Raw genomic sequence first — 8,175 nt, 5'->3', positions numbered from 1 at the left:
CGCCGGCCGGGAGCCGCCCCTCGGCTGCGCGCGTTGGGCGTGGGCAATGCCGGCCCAGCGCCCAGCCCGGCGATCGCTGCCCAGGTTTTGCTCCTAATAAGGGGTTGCAGTAGGAACAGACGGCGTGGATGACTTAAGCACTTGGCGATACTCCTGTTGGTACGGTAGTTACAGCATTTATAATCTCAAGAACGGTTCTTTTACAGTTGTTTTGCGGGCAAATAGTTTTCGAAGCTCAGGAAGAGCACAAATATTCCAACCTATGAATTCGACCTCCTCCTCCCCCTTCTTATCTTTCTTTCTTTAACTAGATGAACCCAACAAACCGTCAATTTGTTTCCACCCCACGCCGCCACCACCCCCTCGCCGAATTAACCCAGTGGCTGAGTAAGACTGGCCCCGTGTCCACCTAAATTTGGAAGGCACCTTGAAAAGTGACCCTGGCCCCATTGCTGAATGAGAAAGTGCAGGTTGGGCAACTTGAGTCTAGTGCTAGGAGCACGGACTGGGGACTTGAGCCAACTCAGTTGGAGTCCGGGTAGCTGAGCCCTCAGTGACCCTGAGTAAATTTTTTCCTTATCTGTACCCACAAAGAATATGTAATTTTTAAAAACAAATTTATTTATCTTTGGCTGCGTTGGGCCTTCTTTGCTGCGCGCGGGCTTTTCTCTGGTTGTGGTGAGCGGGGGCTACTCTTCGTTGTGGTGCGCCGGCTTCTCATTCTGGTGGTTTCTCTTATTGAGGAGCACAGGCTCTAGGCGCACGGGCTTCAGTAGTTGTGGCACGTGGGCTCAGTAGTTGTGGCACACGGGCTTAGTTGCTCCGCACATGTGGGATCCTCCCGGACCAGGGCTCGAACCCATGTCCCCTGCATTGACAGGCAGATTCTTAACCACTGTGCCACCAGGGAAGCCCAAGAATATGTAATTTAAATGAGAAAAATGCCTGTGAGAGGAGCACAGTGGCTCATATGCAGTAATTATATTCATTCTTTTGTAGTTATTAGAATTAATTATTATTATTATTTATTGTTTCTATTATAATTATCATTTCTTAGACTCCAACCTGAAAGGTGAGGGCTTTATTTATAAACTCTATATTCTACGCCTATAGAGTTCTCTTACACCTGAAAGCCATAAGAATGTTTACACTGTGTTGAATCAGAAGTTGTTGTGATATTGTTCTGGGTTCCTGGAGGAAGATGTGCCCTACCTAGCTAAACCTTGACCCTGACTGATAGTTTATCCTGATCACAACTTGGAATAATATTGCTCAAGAGTTACCCTTATTGCCTTGTCACCTTTACAATATGGGTTTTGTTTTCCTTATGACAAATGACTTTTCAAATAAGGTGCTTAAAAATAGTTACCAGCTGGAGCTGGAACCTATCAGGTTCAGCTGCTCTTGCTCAGTGTTCCAAGAGACAAGGGTTGTTGAAAATAGAAAGATGCTTTATTCAGGAAGCCGGCAACCTAGGGAGATGGTGGACTAGCAACCCCCAAACCATTTCCCACTTGTCAGTTAGAGGGAAAGGGTTTTACAGGGAAAAACGGAGAAGTTTCAGGAGTGTGCAGAACAGCACAGTCAGCTCCGACAAACATCTTGAAACTGGTCGTGTGGTGGTCTGGTCGGTATCATCTTGATTGTTTTAAGTGCAGTTAATCTTCAATTCCAGGTCGATTTGTCTCCATTTCCTTGAGGCCAGTTCTTGCAAATTGTGTAAGATGGAGCAGCTTATGTCATGGCTATAGTCTAGTCATCATGCAGTTAGCTTTTTCCATATGGTAGTGGTTTTAGTATTTTGCAAAACAATTCAGGAATGTGCATCAGACGCTGTTATCTATGTTCTTCAGGGAGGAACTAAAGATTCTGTGACTCTGTTGTCCTAATCATGAACTGCTTGAGCCTGCTCTTTTGTGACTCAGGGGAGGCCTCAGAGACTACAGCCTTTCTACAAACAAGAAACAGGGGACATGGAAGCGCTTTTGTACCTGGGAGGGCCCCGCAGGGTCCTGCTCGGTTTCAGTACTACTACAGTGAACAAATTCTTTTCAAGAGTTTCCTCTGAGCCTTTTTCTCCTTCTGTAAAATGAAATGGTTGAGTTAGACTTAATGTCCCAAGCCAGACCATACCCATGGATGGGTACACTCTATTCTTCATCACAAACTCCAGCTGGGGTGGTGGGGGTGGGGGTGTGTGTGTGAAAGGGGACAGGTTTGCAGATGGCAGTTATGGGAGTGGGAGCTGGGAAGCAGGCCGAGGGCTGGGAAAAACTGGCCCAAAGAATATGATTTTTGGTCTGCCCATCCCTGGTGAGTAAGAGGTCTATGTGAGCTCTGAATATCTAAGTCTCAAAAATATGTCTTTGTCTTTTTTTTTTTAATGGAAAAGCATTTTCTTTTAAAGATAGCAGTGTGTACATGTCAGTCCCAAACTCCCAATCTATCCCTGTGTTTTTGTCTTTTAATCAGATGATTTGGTGCAGCATGAATGTCTCATTCATTCCAGGGTATGTACTTGTTGTAAACTTATGGACATTTATTAATTAACAAGCTATAATGCTTAATTTTATGTGTTGACTTGGCTAGGCCATGGTGCCCAGTTTTTGGTCACACACTAGTCTAGATGTTGCTGTGAAGGTAATTTTTTTAGATATGATTAATATTTAAGTCAGTAGACTTTGAGTAAAGCAGACCAGCCTCCATAATGTGGGTGGGTCTCATCCAATCAGTTAAAGGCCTTAGGTAAAAAAAAGACAGAGGTCCCGAGAAGAGGGAATTCTGACTCCAGACTGCCTTTGAACTTGGGTTGCAATGTCAGCTCTTCCCTGAGTCTCCAGCCTGCAGGCCTGCCCTGCACATTTCAGACTTGCTGGCCGCCACAATTGTGTGAGTCAGCTCCTTAAAATACATCTCTCTCTCCCTCTCTCTCTCTCTGTATAGGTATAGGTATAGGTATATGTGCGTGTGCGTGTGTGTGTGTGTGTGTGTGTGTGTGTGTGTGTGTGTATCTCCTATTGGTTCTGTTTCTATGGAGAACCCTAACTAGTACACAAGCTATAATAAAACCGCACAGTCATTTCACCTCACCAGCAGTTCTTGCATTGGAAAATGAAAACAACAAATTAATGTATAAATTTCCACATCAGAAATTTTATTTTACCTGAATAGAGGCATAATTCATTTTGGAATTCAAGTATATGTCTAAAGATTTAGTTACTATCATCAGAAAAAATAGCTATTATAACTAACATCTTGGCAATATAAAATGTCCCCATTTGTTCTATTTACCAGTGAGAAAAATCCAGCTTCAGATCTGCCGCCTCTGGTGAAGATACTCAGCAAATTCTTTTCATAAATAGTGTCCGTTAGGGTTGCCTCTTCCCATTTTGCACAGAATTTACCTTAAAACTTGGAGCCAAAGTGCTCAAAGCAAATGAAAGACAGATGAACAAATGAAGGGACTCTTCTGAGGCCAGTGGGGCATAAGAGGCAGAGCAGTGGAAATCTGGCCTCTCCTGAATCAGTCCATTCATGAGCTGACCGATTTTAACCACTGAAATATAACATTCCACTAATTTTTTAAAAAACTTATTCAAACATAAGCTACATTATTTCCTCTATGAACAGAGCAACTTAAACAATTGCCAAGAGACAACGAGAGAATCATTGTCACTTCAGACCCTATGCCATTCCCATTTGGAAAGAGCAGTGGCTTCTCCTTTCCTCACGTCTCAGTATATTTTTATGAGGTCAGGACAGCACTGATGAGTGTGGCCATCACTTAAGTCCCCACGAGCCAAGGCAGTGGTCCCTCAATTAGGACAGGGGCCTTTCACAATTAGAGAAAAAAGACTGAAACCATATACTATTGGGTTGGCCAAAAGGTTTGTTTGGTTTTTTTCTGTAAGATGACTCTAGCAGCCCTTAGTTGTCTTTAACTTCATTCAAAACAATTTTGTTAGATTGTATTGTGACAGCTGTCCTATCAGTGTGCATTTTTAAAAAAACATCAAAATTGGTGAATTTTTGTGTAGCCATTTTAATATTGAAGATGGAAGAAAAACAACATTTTCAGCATATTATGCTTTATTATTTCAAGAAAGGTAAAAACGCAACTGAAATGCAAAAAAAGATTCGTGCAGTGTATGGAGAAGGTGCTGTGACTGATCGAACGTGTCAAATGTGGTTTGCGAAGTTTCGTGCTGGAGATTTCTCGCTGGTTGATGCTCCACAGTCGGGTAGAGCAGTTGAAGTTGATACGATCAAATCAAGACGTTAATTGAGAACAGTCAACATTATACCACGCGGGAGATAGCCAACATACTCAAAATATCCAAATCAAGCATTGAAAACCATTTGCACCAGCTTGGTTATATTCATCGCTTTGATATTTGGGTTCCACATAAGTTAAGTAAAAAACCTTCTTGTCCGTATTTCTGCATGCAATTCTCTATTTAAACGTTACAAAAACGTTCTGTTTTTTTCAAAAAAAATGTGATGGGCAATGAAAAGTGGATACTGTACAATAATGTGGAATGGAAGAGATCATGGAGCAGGCTGAATTAACCACCACCAACCACACCAAAGGCCAGTCTTGATCCAAAGAAAGTGATGTTGTGTATATGGTGGGATTGGAAGGGAGTCCACTATTATGAGCGCCTTCCAGAAAACTGAATGATTAATTCAACCAAGTACTGCTCCCAATTAGACCAACTGAAAGCAGCACTCAATGAAAAGCGTCCAGAATTAGTCAACAGAAAACACATAATCTTCCATCAGGATAATGCAAGACTGCATGTTTCTTTGATGACCAGGCAAAAACTGTTAGAGCTTGGCTGGGAAGTTCTGATTCATCCAACGTATTCACCAGGCTTTACACCTTCGGATTTCCATTTATTTCAGTCTTTACGAAATTCTCCTAATTGAAAAACTTTCAATTCCCTGGAATACTGTAAAAGGCACCTGGAACAGTTCTTTGCTCAGAAAGATAAAAAGTTTGGGGAAGATGGAATTATGAAGTTGCCTGAAAAATGGCAGAAGGTAGTGGAACAAAAGAGTGAATAAGTTGTTCAGTAAAGTTCCTGGTGAAAATGAAAAATGTGTCTTTTATTTTTACTTAAAAACTGAAGGAACTTTTTGGCCAACCCAATATATTTCAGCACCTTACAACATGATTCTACAAACACACAAACTTACTCTCATCAAAAGTATCCATTTTGGCAAATAAATCCTAGTTTGGTGCTAAATCATCCCCTACCTAAGCCATGATTCACATCCTAAATTTCACAATACAGTGAAAACAGAAAGTAATCAAAACACCACTCTAATTCACAAAACATTAAGATACTATTCTTGATTAATTTCCACTAGAAATATGCTTCAAAGCATTTAATTGCTTCCTCCTAAACACCTACATATGTTAGACAAGCATCAACAGCAGCAACTTTCTTATTCGTAAGCATTTAAAAGCAAAAGTGTTTCAATCCACAAGCCTCATGGGGGCCCAGGTAGCATGCAGAGAAACGAGGTCATAGTTGATGACAATATATAGTCAGATGGAGAATGTTCTAGGCATTGATGCAACAGAACTTCCATAACTCCTGCAGTACCTTGTATGCTCTGACATCTAAGGCTGTTCTTTGGCAGAAGCCAAATATAACTTAATAACAGTTATGAAAGTGAGATAGATGGCTTCCTTCCTCAATGTTTTATTTTCCAGTTATGAAACTTCCTTTTCTTTCGCCTTCAAAAGTTTTTGAAGAATGTTGCTTGCAATAATTAAATTTCCTTAAACGGCTCTTCTTTGTCTCTTTCCAATCCCATTGCAAACCTCCACCAACCCCTGCCCACTCCCATCCTTCTCTAGAAAGTTTTTCTGGCTGTCTGGAGCGATATCACCTCCTCCCTAGTCTTACCTCTTTTTACAATTACTTCTGATTGGAACTATTTCTGATATCTCTAATTATGTTTGGGGCTAATATATTATTGCTTCAATGAAACTTTAAGCTCCTTGAGATAAAGTAGCAAAGCTAATGTTTCTTTTGAAGGGTCTGCAATATTTAGCTTAGTGTAAATATAACAAATGGTAAGCCCCAAATTGAATTAAATTCTCCTTTCTTTGAAAGTTAAACCTCCATGAAGCTCTCAGCTCAAGTTGATATTAGAATGAGAGTTCCTAGAATTTAATAATTCAAACTTCTCCTAGTGTCATTAAAATGCTTTGAATAAAGTCCCAAGCAAGGGCTTTTGTATAATCTGTAACCTTAGTTTTTTTTTTTTTTTTTGTAACCTTAGTTTTTAATTCCAGCTGTGATAGAACGATACCCCACCTTCCCTCCTTTTAGTAATGGTCACTTTTGATGTATGGGCTCAGGACCCATCAAAGTAGATCAGCCAAGATGTAAGCAGTGGTGTATAAGAAAATTGTCACCTTCCATAATAAAAGCATATATTAAAAATAACTTAGAAAATCCAGATCCTCCAAGATTGGCAGTATCTGGGGGAAGAAAAAAGAAAGACCCTGTGCGTGGAAACAGAGACTGAGGAAGTCTGGAGAGAGAATATTCTCCCTCAAGAACAAGAAGGGGTTTGTGGCTTTTGCTTGCAGACATATTTACAACCCCTGGGTACTTTCGGAAATCTGTTGGACGTGCTTTGTTTTCATAGTGCCTGGTGGCCAAGGGCCAGGTGTGCTAAATATCTGTGCAGCATGTAAAGACATACCCAATAAAGAATTGTCTGGCCCAAAATGCCCACAGTGCCTGTCCAGAAATACTGCATCCTGGCCATGGTGGAGAGAGGCTTCGTGGTCTATCCCTGCTTAAGGGAAGGATTCCTCCATACCCTGTGCATCTCCTGGGCCATACTGCATGTACAAGCATTTGGGTTACTGTTTAGTATCCTGATATTCTGCAGGCAGACAACATCTTACCTGAAGGGTCTTGCATCTCTTATAGAAGTTGCTTCTTTCTCTTTGATAATCTCATGGGATTCCTCAATAGGAACATCTCACTGCACTGCTGGACACATGTTGTTCTGCATATCATTGCATTTCTTTAGATTAGCTGATTTCAAGATTATCTTGAGTCTCTTAAACATGAAAAGTTCACCATATGGTTTCCTCTCTCTGTTTCCCTGTCTCTCTCATTGAATGCCTCATTTCAAACTTCCTTTTACATATCTCAGTAAATCATTTAGTCAGTGGTGCTGGTTACTCAAATCTACACTTGTGGTACAATTGTGTAGAATTAAACATGCACGCCTGAGCGCGTACGCGCACCCACATAAAGCTGGCAAAATCTGAATAAGTTCTGTGGATTGTGCCAATATCAATTTGCTGGCTCTGTCATTGTTCTGAAATTATATAGAATGTTACCATTTTACATAATGGGGAAAACGGGGTAAAGGGTAAACAACCTCTCTCTGTTTCATTTTTTCAACTTCCTATAAATCTATAATCATTTTAAAGTAGGAATATTTTGTTATAACATGCTTGCTCTAAAGTAGTGTTATTTGAAAGTAGACTTGGATTAATTATAAATGTATATTGCAAATTCTAGGGCAACTACTTTAAAAAGTTAACAAAAAAGAAATATAATTTATATGCTAATACAGGAGAGCGTATTAGGCAGTTCTTCAGAGAAACAGTTACAATAAGATGTGTGTGTGTGTGTGTGTGTGTGTGAGGAAATTTATTATGGGAATTGGTTCATGCAATCATGGAGACTGAGAAGTCCCATGATCTGTCATCTGCCAACTGGAGAACCATGAAAGCCAGTAGTGTAATTCAGTCTTAGCCAGAGGCCTGAAAACCAGAAGAGCCGGTGGTATAGGTCCCCATCCAAGTCCAAATGCCCCAAAGCACTGATATCTGAGATCTGGAGAAGATGGATGTTCCAGCTCAAGTAGAGAGCAAATATACCCTTCCTCTGCTTTTTTGTTCCATTCAGGCCTTCAACAGATTGGATGATGCCCACCTGTATTGGTGAGGGTGATCTTCTTTACTCAGTCTACTTATTCAGATGCAGTCTCCCAGAAACACCCTTACAGACACACTCAGAAATAATGTTTTATCAGCTATCTGGGCATCCCTTTAGCCCAGTCAAATTACCACATAAAATTAACCATCACAGAGAGAAAATAGACTCATATAAAATACTCAGTTAAAAACCA

This window comes from Neophocaena asiaeorientalis, unplaced genomic scaffold (assembly GCF_003031525.2).
Source record: "Neophocaena asiaeorientalis asiaeorientalis breed wild unplaced genomic scaffold, Neophocaena_asiaeorientalis_V1.1 scaffold603, whole genome shotgun sequence".
Taxonomy (NCBI): Eukaryota; Metazoa; Chordata; class Mammalia; order Artiodactyla; family Phocoenidae; genus Neophocaena; species Neophocaena asiaeorientalis.
This window is presented reverse-complemented; position numbering follows the sequence as displayed.